Raw genomic sequence first — 13,422 nt, 5'->3', positions numbered from 1 at the left:
CAGCAACGAAATTCTAAGTGCGTGCGTGCGTGTGTGTGTGTGTGTGTGTGTGTGTGTGTGTGTGTGTGTGTGTGTGTGTGTGAGAGAGAGAGAGAAATCCGCGTAGTTTTCTTATGTGGAATCGTGCTGGGATGGATAGGTCCGGTGACTAAACTTGGAGTACTTTACGGGGATAAATCCGATAAATTAAAAGCAAAGTATAAAAAAGATAACATTTTGATCCGAAATTTCTATGTACGATTCTCAGAATGTTTGTTTTTGCCTCGGGCACGCGCACACGCAGAGAGTTTCTTTGTAGATCGACATAGCTCAATACAATTGTGATTGGGTAAAGTTTCAGGACAAATTATTTGCTACTTCTATATAGACACCACAATAAGGCGGAGTTTCGGATCAGGACGCTCACATAAGTTGGATTTTCTCTGTTTTGACAGGGATATTTCCATTTTTTTCTTCACCACGGTATTCGAAATGATGGACAAGATGAGGGAGAAATGCTTTTTACGAAAGAAATTTTGAAAATATATGATTTTTTCACCCCTCCGCTCCCTTCACTCATCTGGACCAATTTCGGCCAATTTTATGCACTTAAAATCGATAGAGAAGCCATACTTTTTTTACTATTTTACTTGTTTCAGTCATGTGACTGTGGCCATGCTGAAGTACCGCCTTTAGTCGAGCAAATCGACCCCAGGACTTATTCTTTGGAAGCCTAGTACTTATTCTATCGATCTCTTTTGCCTAACCGCTAAGTTACGGGGACGTAAACACACCAGCATCGGTTAAGCCGGGGGACAAACACAGACACAGAAACATATACACACATACATACATACATACATACATACATATATATATATATATATATATATATATATATACGACGGGCTTCTTTTCAGTTTCCGTCTACCAAATCCACTCACAAGGCTTTGGTCGGCCCGAGGCTATAGTAGAAGACATTTGCCCAAGGTGCCACGCAGTGGGACTGAACCCGGAACTATCTGGTTCGTAAGCAAGCTACTTAACACACAGCCACTCCTACGCCTTCTCGATTAAAAAAAAATTCGGATGAAAATATTTTCAGATGAAAGGGTGTGTGATTTAAGGGAAATTTAGTGGTTGTTTTTAGCAAACCTCACGACTACTTGACACCCGCCTCGTTTCTTCCCCACGATCCGGAACCAAGCGATTCCGGGCGTGTGTGCTCGTGTGTCTGTATGTGTAAGAGAAAGCATATTTTCTAACCGTAAAGTATGGTAAAAAATGCATTTTATGGAGTGATGATGCGAAAGTAACATAGGCGGTTCATTGCTGGGATTTAAGGAAAAAAAATGTGGTTTTAATTTTTAACCCCTCTCCCTACGAATCAAGCGATGCCGTGTGTGTGTGTATGTATGTGTGCGTGCGAGTTCCTTCTCGAGCCATGCCAGGCTCATAAGGGCCGGTCTCCCCGTTTCAGTGGTGTAGAAATTCCTCACCTGGATGGGACGCCGGTCCGTTACTCATTTTTGCCAGCTGAGTGGACTGGAGCAACGTGAAAATAAAGTGTTTTGCTCAAGAACACAACGCATCGCCCGGTCCAGGAATCGAAACCACAACCTTACGTTCATGAGTTCAACACCCTAACCACTAAGCCACGCGCCTCAGCGTGTCCTTGTGTGCATGAGTGCGTGTGCGTATGTGTAAGAAAAAAGAAACATTTTCTTTCAGAAAACTTTGCTATTAAAATAAATGATCTTTCACATCTCTTTTTAAAACCAAGATAGATAAATCTCAACAATGACCGTCTCATATTTGAAAATTGTAAATAGAAATAATCGGAGGGGGAGCGGGGTTGAAAAAAATCATAAATTTTCAATTTTTTTTTTTAATAGCATATTGAAAAACATCAATACATGCCCGTGAGAAAGAATCGAAGAATGTGGTCGTGGGAAGTGCTAGAAACAACAGCCAAATCTACCTTAAATCGCACACCTTTTCGTTTGAAAATATCTTCATTTTTTTTTTTAACAAAAAATCTTGCCCCCACCATCGTTTCCAAGGCCGTGGTGGATAAAAAATTGGGAAAATTTCAGTCAAAACCGAGAAAATACAACTTATGTAGGCGTCCTGATCCATGACGCCACCAATTTTTTTTTCCCGACCATTTTTAATTTAGTGTGGATAAACCCCAGCAATGACTTTCTCAGAGTCCCTAATATTTTAAAATTATAAACAGAAACAGACGGTGATGGGGCTGAAAAAAATCCCAAATCTTTCGAATTTTTTTTTGTTTTTAATAATAAACTTTTCTGTTAGCAAATATACTTCTCTCTCTCTCTCTCCCTCTCTCACGCACACACACACACATAGATTCCTTTGGGGGGTGGGGAACAAAGAAGGTACAAGTAGTCTAGCATATCGAGTTTTCAGGGAGGGCTCGGTGTTTTTTCGTGTGCAGTTTCAGGAAATAGCTACCCATGTGTAATCATACCCAATACATAAAACACTAGTTTTGTGCCTTTGGAAAGCAGGAAGAGGTGGGGAGAGGCAGCAGAGGATGTTTCTAAGAATAGAATTAAAGAAACAAATTTTGGCGGAATTCTGGTCTAAGTACCGCATATTTGAAAACGTGCTTTTTTTTTTTTTTTTGGCAAAATCGTAACCTGCAATATCGAAAACAGGAATCCGAAGAAATTTTTTAAAAAAAAAAAGGAAACAAAATGAGAGTGGGGGGGTCAAGGTGCAAACACCCGACTTTCGCCGAAATGGGAATGCATATATGATTAATTCTTGTACTCACAGTTATTTTTTGTTTTTTGTATCTTCGCGCGGTGTTTACATTTTTGTATAGGGATGTCGCAGCTCCAAGAGTTGTTTACATTTTTACTCAGGTTTTGCGGATGACAGCGTGTCTGGCAAGAACGATGTTTCATGCATGAGAGGAATATTTCAGTTTCCTGAAATGACTTACGTTAAAAGACAATTTCGGTTCTTTTTAATTTTCTTCTTTTACCTTCTTTCTTTCTTTCTTTCTTTCTTTTCTTTTTTTTTCTTTAACGGTTTCTTAAACACTGTTTTAACGAAGATCTCAGATGCAACCCTTCCGCGCAGAGAGATTGACAATGTACGTCTACAAAGTTTGCTGTTCGCTGCTGAACTGATGTTCGCTATTCGGAGCTTCTGTTCGTTATTATTATTATTATTATTATTGTCGCTCGGTTTCTTGAAGGGAAAGGCGAAGAGCGAGAGAGAAAGGAGGAGAGAGAAAGGAGGAGAGAGAAAGGAGAGGAGAGAAAGGAGGAGAGAGAGAAAGGAGAGGAGAGAAAGGAGGAGAGAGAAAGGAGAAGAGAGAAAGGAGAGGAGAGAAAGGAGAGGAGAGAAAGGAGGGGAGAGAAAGGAGGAGAGAGAAAGGAGAAGAGAGACAGGAGAGGAGAGAAAGGAGAGGAGAGAAAGGAGGAGAGAGAAAGGAGAGGAGAGAAAGGAGGAGAGAGAAAGGAGAGAGAGAGGAGGAGAGAGGTGTCAACGACGTGAGGTAAGGCTAACGTAATAAATATACTAAGTTGTTAAAAAAAAGTTTGTCGAAGAGTGACGTGGAGAGAGTAAGAAATACAATGTTTAGCAGAGGGATGGTGTGGTGGTGCGGTTAAAGAAAGGCAAAGAGAGAGGGAGAGAGAGATGGAGAGAGGGAGAGGGAGAGAGGGAGATAGAGAGAGAGTGGGAGAGAGGGAGATAGAGAGAGAGGGAGGGAGATAGAGAGAAGGAGAGGGAGGGAGATAGAGAGAAGGAGAGGGAGGGAGAGGGAGATAGATGGGTGGAGAGAGAGAGAGAGAGAGAGAGAGTAGTGGTCTTATTGCCAGCCTATCCATTTATATGGTTAGCGGAAGTGAGAGAAGAGAAAGAGAAAGAGAAAGAAAGAACGCAAGGTAGAGGGAAGGTAATATTTATTACCTGGTTAAAAAGTTAGTTGAAAGAAGTTATATAGAGAAAGAAGTGGGGGTGATGAACTTCAAAAAGAAAGGCAAAGAGAGAGAGAGAGAGAGAGAGAGAGAGAGAGAGAGAAAGAGAGAGAGAGAGAGTATTTCTTTATTCACCATAAGGTTGAGAAAAAGAGGGGACAAAACAAACGTTGGGGTCAGGGTATCGAATGAGACGAAACATGAATAAACAAACAATTAAAATATATACAATTAAATGAGAATGAGTGAATAACAAAAAAATGAAGCGGAGGACACGGTTGACCCCACAAACCACATACTCATACTGAAGGCTTTGCTTTCTCCTTTTTCACATTCTTGATTAAACAGGTTCTTTCACTCGCAACATACTTGCTATAGACTTCCATCTTTTACGAAACACACTTTGCGACAGGCATTTCTTCTCCAGCCTTATTTTCCGTTTCATGTGGAAAACGAAAAAGTCGATTAGCTCGAGACTGGAGATAAACATGCCCGTTGCAATTCCTTTTACTCTCGTCTTCCACACTACTTCTTTCGCCATAGCAACTACCGAGAGAAAACAGGCTCGCTCCTCCCTATTCAGGGAGGTCGGCGGAACTATCTTCATTACAGATTCGCTTGACAGTTGTACTCTTTTCGAATGCGACAGCAGGTGTTCGACATAAGCCCAGAGTTCAGTCACCTTGGGGCATTGCACAATCGCGTGCAGGACAGTTTCACTGTCCCAGAGAGAAAGAGAGAGAGAGATAGATAGAGAGAGAGAGAGTGAGAGAGAAAGAGAGAGAGAGAGAGAGAGAGAAAGAGAGTTTAGCTGATGGGAATTTAAAACATATTATTGTGACAACAGAATGCCATTTTAATACTCAATTTTTTTATATCTTCTGTCTGTTGATCAGTTTGTCTCTCTAACAAATGGTTGGAGATAATAAACTTATCATAGATCTTAGTTTTCAATGAAAATGAAATAACTTAGCCAAATAGTTGTGGGTGTTATTATTTTTGGGGCAAAATAACCGATGACGTTATTATTATTTTTCTTTCAATTTGCTGTTCGAAGTTTGTATTGTCCGATAAATACATCGACAGCAAGAAAAAAAGATTGAATTGAAATGAAAATAAACTTTGGTTGTCAAACAACTTTGACTGAGCTTTGTTATGGAAAACTATCATGGCGCTAGTGGTGATGTTGGCGGTGAAAGTGTAGTTTTTTTAAAAATTTTATTACATTGAACTGAATTTTTTAATATCGTTTATCACTTAACACGTGCACATTAGTGCAGTTATCTGTCGTCTCCTCGCTTGAAAATTGATATGTTGTTACAAATAATAAAACGCCCTGTGTCACGTTGTGCCACTGAGGAGTGTGGAGTGACAGTCGGAGTCACTAAAGACAGGCCAACTACATTCAAATGTTTTGCTCTGAAGACGCTAGTATTTTCTTCATGGTAAAACAGCAAATTTTTTACCGTAAATTTTATGTAGTTTATCAGTTTCACACACACACACAGACACACACACACACACACACACCACACACACACACACACACACACACACACATGCACACACAAAAACGCACGCACACACATACACACACAAATATACGATGTGTGTGTGTGTGTGTAACAAACGAGGGAAAGAAAAGGCAATTCACGAGGTTCATTATTAATCACAACGATCGTTTCGACCACCTTGCATCGATCCCTTGCGGTTATGCTGCATCGTTTGATGTAGATGAGTCTCGTCAGGTGACTTACCAAAATGCATTTCGTTCAATAAACTTAGTTTCGCTTGGTTCGATTAAACAGCATGTGGTTATTTGTCTGTAGGTGGTTGCCTATAGGCTTCGAGATTTCGAATGACATGGACAAGATAAGGTTTGTTCTTTATATATACAGTTAATGGGTCTATATATAGTTACTCGAAAATAAATGACGAAAAATAATGGCGAGCTGGCAGAAACGTTAGCACGCCGGGCGAGATGCTTAGCGGTATTTCGTCTGCCGTTACGTTCTGAGTTCAAATTACGCCGAGGTCGACTTTGTCTTTCATCCTTTCGGGGTCGATAAGTACACGTTGAGTTCTGGGGTCAATGTAATCGACTATCCCTTTCCCCCAAATTTCAGGCCTTGTGCCTATTGTAGAACGGCTTATTTTGATAAGTACATGCATTTTGATGAAAACACACACATATATAGCCACGCATACATACACCCAAGGTCTCTTAGACAGAGAGACACTCACTCGCGCAGTTACAGATAAGCAGATATCAAATAAAGTCATATAATATAAGACAATCTCGTTAGAGGCGAACAAAGGACATCGACAGACTCCGGCCATGTGTAGAATTTGGCGGCCGGATATAACTATCTCGTATACACCTAAGACGTTACTCATGATTGAACCGGCGTGATTTCGCAACCGATATCAACACACTAGTGTTCATATATATGTATGCCTATATATAGATACATATATATATACATACATACACACACGCATATACATATGTATATATACACACGCACACACATATATACATTTCCCTATACATACACCTGCACCTGTTCATAATGGCGCAGACATAAATACTGGCGCGCGCACACACACACACACACACACACACACACACACACACACACACACACACACACACACACACGTGTTGGCAGCCACACTAAAGTCGGACACACAGATACACTCCCGCATGAATTGACCGCGGCATTTACCTTGTGTTTTCAAACAGAGATGCAACATGTTAATAATACAACATTAATTTCTTTAAACAGTATAATGATGTCCATAGTACATTATGCGTCTATCACGGTCAATAACTGCGTGATCAATTTATGCATATTACCTGGATAAACAGTACCTACTGGTATGGCCAATCTATGCGTATTAATTGAATAAATTATCCATATTCAATATTGCTGAGCATACGTTGGTGCAATGCTTATCGCTCAAGAAACCGTGCTTTGGGACAATCACAAGTACATGTAGGACAATGTACAAATGTGTATAATATCCGCTTGAAACAATATAGTAGGCCCACGAGGTAATTATAGCAACTTTTAAAAATGCTTGCTTATGGCTCAGGTTAGTAGAAAATGACTGTGAGTTTGAAAACTCAATAGAAGAACATTTAGAATGGCGTCATAACTTCGCAATTATTTGTGCCTTTTGTAATCCTCTTTATGTTATTCACCTTTGGCATTCTTTGAAGAATAAATGATAGAAGATTTTTGTTTTAGGTAGAGGTTAGGAAAGAGAAGATGCAGAAAACTCCGCTCTTCATCTCTTAAATAAAGTATAAATATATGGGAAACTACCACCTGTATCATCTCTTGTGAAAGGTAGAAGAGTCCAGTTTGCTGGACATTGTTGTTGAGCTGAAAACGAGGTAATTTCTACTCTTCTCCTCTGGAAGCCATCTGCTCGCGATGCCAGAGGGCGCACACTCTCCTACCTTGATATAATCTCCAGGGATACAGGCATCCAGCAACAGGACCTCCGTAATGCTATGATGGACCGTGAAGTCTGGCGTAACATAGTAAATTCCATTTTCTCTACCACGGTCGAACAATGATGATGATGATGAAATAAAGTTTTAATTGAAAATGAGACATAATGTCAGAGAATAGGACTATCGCAACGTCAAGGAGAATGTAGGGATATAAATGAACAGGAACCTCAAGTATATTCTATTAACTTATATAATCTGAATAAGGAACAAAGACTAATGGCTGATGTGGTAATATCTGCAGTTGCAAAGAAGAGAAAGAGAGAAATTCCAGAATGTAGTTGTTTTCATATCGATGTTCCTGGATGATGCTATAAAAATTTCCAAACATTATCATCTCTCATCTTAGGAACAACAATTTTAATACATAAGTGCTAGTAAATTATTGTTAGGTGGTAAAACTTCACATACTTTATGTAAATTACCAGTATCCTTAAGTGATATAAGCATTTGTAATATATCACCTGCATCTGAGCAAGTTCATTTCTTAAGAGATCAAGATTTAATTCACATTGATGAAGCATCTATGATACTAACATTTGCACATTCATGCCGTTCGTAGATGCCTTCAAAATTACTAGTATCAATAGCATTTTTGGAGGAAAGATCATCTTATTGTGAGGGGATTATAGACAAGTGTTACCTATTTTTCCACTAGTAACAAAATATGACATCGTAGTTGGATTGAAGGCTTGCGAGTCGGTGGGACTTTGGCGGGTAGGTGAGCATTGATACCTCGAGTTCAACTGATACCCAGCGAATCAGATTTACTTTTTATATTACAAAGGACTCAGTTTCCCATTAGATTATCTTATTTAATGACAATTAATAAAGCACGAGGTGTAATATTCAATAGGATAGGGTTTTACATACCCCAACCAGTACTTAGTCAGGGATAGTTATATATTGTATTTTTCAGGGCCAGGAAACTAAATGATATTGTTCTTAAAGTAGTAAATACCATTAGGAAAGGAAAACAAAAGAGGAAAAACAATCATAAAAAACACTGTAGATCAGGAAGTATTAAATTAATGATATCATGATAATGAAAGGCGGCGAGCTGGCAGAAACGCTAGCGCGCCGGGCGAAATGCGTAGCCGCCGCTATATTCTGAGTTCAAATTCCGCCGAGGTCGACTTTGCCTTTCATCCTTTCATGGTCGATAAATTAAGTACCTGTTACGCACTTGGGTCGATATAATCGACTTAATCCGTTTGTCTGTCCTTGTTTGTCCCCTCTGTGTGTGGCCCCTTGTGGCCCCTTGTGGGTAGTAAAGAATTAGATATTATGATAATGATAATTAATGGTTTCATGGTTTAAATGATACAATGACGTAATAATTATACTGGTATCTCAAACAAAAAAAAAAATAATTGCAATGTTATTAATTATTGATTTTTATTGATTTCTTTTGTAAATCATATTCATTATATAAATTGCATGTCAATGTTTATTTAAATGTAAATAAATTCACGTGTATTTTAATAAATAATTACTTTTCCCTATCTCTCCAACCCTGAGTGATAACTTGCTTAATTTAAATAAATTACTTAAATTACATAATGCGTGAATGCACAAATAAATGTAAAAGTTATTTATTGCCTTAGTTGCCTATGGTTGTAGAACTAGCATGGGTTCAGTTACAGCATACTGAAACAAAGTAATTATATAGAAAATGTAAACATGTGCGAATTAGACAACAGTGACCATTGAGAACCTATATATTAATACGCCGTGGTTGAATGCGTTACGATATCGAGTGATTAGTTGGAGGGGGGGGGGTGAAGTGCGAGAGAAAAAAAGGAAGAGTGAGAAGTGTTAACAACATGACATAGAAAAGGAATAACAGTTATTACATTAAGACCGAATGTGTGACGCTGTCATGTGGTTAGTTTAAAAAAGGAGAGAGTAGAGTGTTATCGCTAAGAGGCAAATTACGTTTTGTGGTTAGTTGAAGATAGAGGTCGAAAGTTGAAAGAGAGAGAGAGAGAGAGATATAAACATGTAAAGTGCAAAGGCATCAACTATGCAAGAGGCATAGAAAGATAGGGAGGGGCAAAGAGAGTGTTGACAGAAATGAATGTGGGAGTGGAAATCTGTTGCATGATTTTAAACGAAGCACAGCAAAATATTGTGACAGACAGTAAAAATAAAAGTCTAGTTGCTATTACAGGTTTTAATATCAGCCGGTGGACCAATTTGAAAGGGTTAAAGACTGACATTTTCCTTTTTGGCCAAGCCCTCATCAACTTCTTCAAGTTTCCCTTGAAAAGGAAAATGAAGGAGGGAAGTGCTGCTTCCCAGCAAATTTGTTAAAAGATGAGTGAATGTAGCAGGAATAGCCCGAATGAACGGGTCTGCTCTAAGCATGCGCCTCTAGATCGAGGAGTGGGCACTTTCCCTAATTGTTAGGGAGATCGTGGTTTTTGTGGGGTTTTCTCAAGCAGCCCTTAGAAGTCTCTTTCTTTTGAGGATTTAATTTATTAGAATTTATATTGTTATTTTTTGTTTACAAGTTTCAGTCGCACCCTATTCCCCCAGTCCCCAATCTTTTTATGTGAAGCTCCAGTGAATAATAATAATAATAATAATAATAATAATAATAATAAAAACATTATTATAGTGAGTTTTTCTTCTTTCTTCTGTCTGGGACTAAGAAGTTTATTTGATACATTGATAGACCATTAACATAAACACACCAGATTATTCATTTACAAAATCAAGTTATGTGAGAAAAATAAAAGGCAGAGAAAAAGAAAAAAGGAAAAAGGAAAACAAAGACCACATGGATTGTAATCGTTCTCACAGCATATATGCTCTTCTCAATACGCCTGACGTACCAGTTAAAACAATCTTTTGTACTTCTTGCACGGCTGGTAAGCCAAGGATCATTCTCAAATAATTTTCAATCATTATTATTATTATTATTATTATTAGTAGTAGTAGTAGTAGTAGTAGTAGTAGTAGTATTAGTGTTAGTATTATTTTTATTGTTGTTGTTGTTGTCGGCGAGTGAAAACATGTTTCTTTTAGCTCCGGACGGCACAAAACTGCACGTCGTCGTAGAGGGCGGAAGGCCGATGTGTTACCTCTGTGGTGACAAAAACCACCTCTAGGTCTCTTGTCCCAAACAGAGAAAAAAAAGGAGCGGCCAGCACTGCTACTAACACCAATGTTAGTGTCACCTTCAGCGCTGCAACAACAGCAGCAGCAGCAGGTGCAGCAGCAGCAAATACACCAAAGGCAGCACTAGCGCTATCACCACCACCACCACCACCACCACCTGCAACAGCAACAGCGATGTTGCCTCCAGCAGTCACTGAGGCACAAACAACATCAATACCACCAACAGCAGAATCGTAAGCACACCGGGTAAAATGCTTACCGTCATTTCGACCATCTTTATGTTCCGAACCGAGGCCGACTTTGTTTTCATCCTTTCGGAGTCGATGAAATAAGTACCAGTTACGCACTGGGATCGACGTAATCGCTTAGCTCCCTCCCACAAAATTTCAGATCTTGTGCCTATAATAGTAAGGATTATTATAATTATTTTGAAGGCGGCGATCTAGCAGAATCGTTAGCACGCCGGGAGAAATGCTTAGCGGTATTTCGTCTGCCGCTACGTTCTGAGTTCAAATTCCGCCGAGGTCGACTTTGCCTTTCATCTTTTCGGGGTCGATTAAATAAGTACCAGTTACGCACTGGGGTAGATGTAATCGACTTAATCCGTTTGTCTGTCCTTGTTTGTCCCCTCTGTGTTTAGCCCTTGTGGGTAGTAAAGAAATAGGCATTTCGTCTGCCGTTACGTTCTGAGCTCAAATTCCGCCGAGGTCTACTTTGCCTTTCATCCTTTCGGGATCGATAAATTAAGTACCAGTTGCGCACTGGGGTCGATATAATCGACTTAATCCGTTTGTCTGTCCTTGTTTGTCCCCTCTGTGTGTAGCCCCTTGTGGGCAGTAAAGAAATAAGGTATTTTGTCTGCCGCTACGTTCTGAGTTCAAATTTCGCCGAGCTCGACTTGTTTCTTTTGGGTTAGATAAATTAAGTACCTTGTGCCTTTAGTTGATACTCTGAACAGAAACACAGGCGAAGGCGAAATTAATTTCTCACCAAAGAGAAATAAAAGTTCCCCTTGTTGCTACGACGACGACAGTAACAAGTGCAAGAGTACCAGCAAAAACTATAATGACGGCGGCGACGACGACAGCAACAATGTGAACAGCGGCAGCACCACCACTGCCTACAACAACACCATGGACACCGTCGGAGGCATGAAGAAGGGAGCGGAGTAGGAGGTCACTAACACCGCTACTACCACTGTGGGGTAAAGTGGAGAGAAAGAAAAAAGAATTCTTTCACGTGAAACACCTGCAGATTTCACCACCGCCGTCACTACCACGTCAAACAAAGAAATAAAAAATTTTTTTCAGAGTAACAACGTTGCTTGCTTCTTCTAAACAAGCACAAAATAGATTTGCCGAAATGTGCCGCACGATGGAAGAGGTGCAACTGTCAGAAATTGTTAGATGCAAAAAAAAAAGTCTAGCAAGAACTGAAAGGATAGTCCACCTGAACACACCAGAGGAGGTGTAGGAAGAGACAGGGAGGAGTACCATTATATACAGATGTATATCATTGAAAACGCGCAAGATAGAAAGAGCTACGCAGGCTCAAACCGAATAATGTCTGAGGTTTGTATGGAACCAAACATTTTACGTCACACGTGGTAAAAGCTTTGGCACAGTAGAGGCGAGATTCACAAGTGAACAACTGGCCAAAGAAAATTCCACGATAACCTTGAAGACCGAGGAATTACTAATAATTCCCACATACCTCAGTCGAAGAGTTGTCAGAGTGAAGCTAGCGGAGGCTCCACCAGAAGTAGACATATTCTTACTGACAGCGGCCGTATAGTACGGCGTAGAAGAGAGATTTGTATTCTTGAAACAAGGACACACACACACACGCACAAAAAATCTTATTGGATGCGAATTTCGAAACCGCACAAGAGATGCTAGATATCATCGAGCTCACTGGAGGTTTAAAATTATTTGTATCGGTAGAGGGCAGAAAACCCAGATTCCACATTTGTAGCCAAACAAACTACTTAAAGGCTTTCTGTCCTGGACAATCAAAAGAAAAAAAATGGTACTGCTGCAGACACCTCCAACACAAAAATCACAGCAACAAAAGCAACAGCAACAGTACCAGCAGAGGCAGGAAGCCACTGGAGCAGCAAAAACAACAGTAACAGCAGCAGCAACACCAATCACAGCAGCAGCAACAAGTGGAGGCGCAATGGCCCAGTGGTTAGGGCAGCGGACTCGCGGTCGGAGGATCGCGGTTTTGATTCCCAGACCGGGCGTTGTGTGTGTTTATTGAGCGAAAACACCTAAAGCTCCACGAGGTTCCGGCAGGGGGTGGTGGCGACCCCTGTTGTACACTTTCACCCCAACTTTCTCTCACTCTTTCTTCCTGTTTCTTGTCCTCGACTTCCTACGCAGCCGCTGAGCCTGGATGCGCATTCTTCCATCCGTTGATGCTCTCGGTGTCGGGGTTGACTTGCTTCCTCTTCTGCGGGTCTTACGAATAGCAAAGGACCACGTTTCGGACTTCTCCCATCTTGCGAGCTCTGGGACGAAGACCGTTCGCTCAACAGCAACAGCAGCAACAACAACAGCAACAATAACAAGAATAAGAACAACAACAGTGGAAGCAACAACAACAAACAAAATCAACAACTCACCAACAGCTATGCCTTCCATGCAACAAACAGCAAATTGCTCGGGATCTGGTTCGGTCCAGACTTCCAGGTGGAGAAGAACTGCGACGAGGGAGCGAGCAGGGTGGCCAATCTCGTCCAGAAATGGGCTGAGAAAAAGCTATCCCTGAAAGGTCGGATGGAGGTGGCGACTGCTTACATCGCATCCGTCATCTACTACCGTCTCACCGTCG

General features: G+C 40.5%; 2 protein-coding genes across 3 annotated transcripts in view; both read right to left on the bottom strand.

Annotated features, from left to right (window-relative positions):
* The window catches only part of LOC118766695, a 60,951-nt gene that overhangs the window by 32,276 nt on the left and 15,253 nt on the right, over positions 1-13,422 (bottom strand). The gene's annotated exons all lie outside the window — the stretch shown is intronic.
* Positions 1-13,422, bottom strand: part of LOC115220942 — a 51,752-nt gene that overhangs the window by 26,009 nt on the left and 12,321 nt on the right. Inside the window, exon 1 of one of the 2 annotated variants that reach the window (XM_029791150.2) lies at positions 2,954-3,168. The exons of the other annotated variant lie outside the window; for it this stretch is intronic. The gene's annotated coding sequence lies outside the window, so the exon portion shown is untranslated. Of the gene's footprint in view, positions 1-2,953; positions 3,169-13,422 lie in introns of those variants that run through there. 2 annotated transcript variants of the gene reach the window in all.

The sequence above is a fragment of the Octopus sinensis genome, linkage group LG17 (genome assembly GCF_006345805.1).
Source record: "Octopus sinensis linkage group LG17, ASM634580v1, whole genome shotgun sequence".
Classification (NCBI taxonomy): Eukaryota; Metazoa; Mollusca; class Cephalopoda; order Octopoda; family Octopodidae; genus Octopus; species Octopus sinensis.
This window is presented reverse-complemented; position numbering and strand designations above follow the sequence as displayed.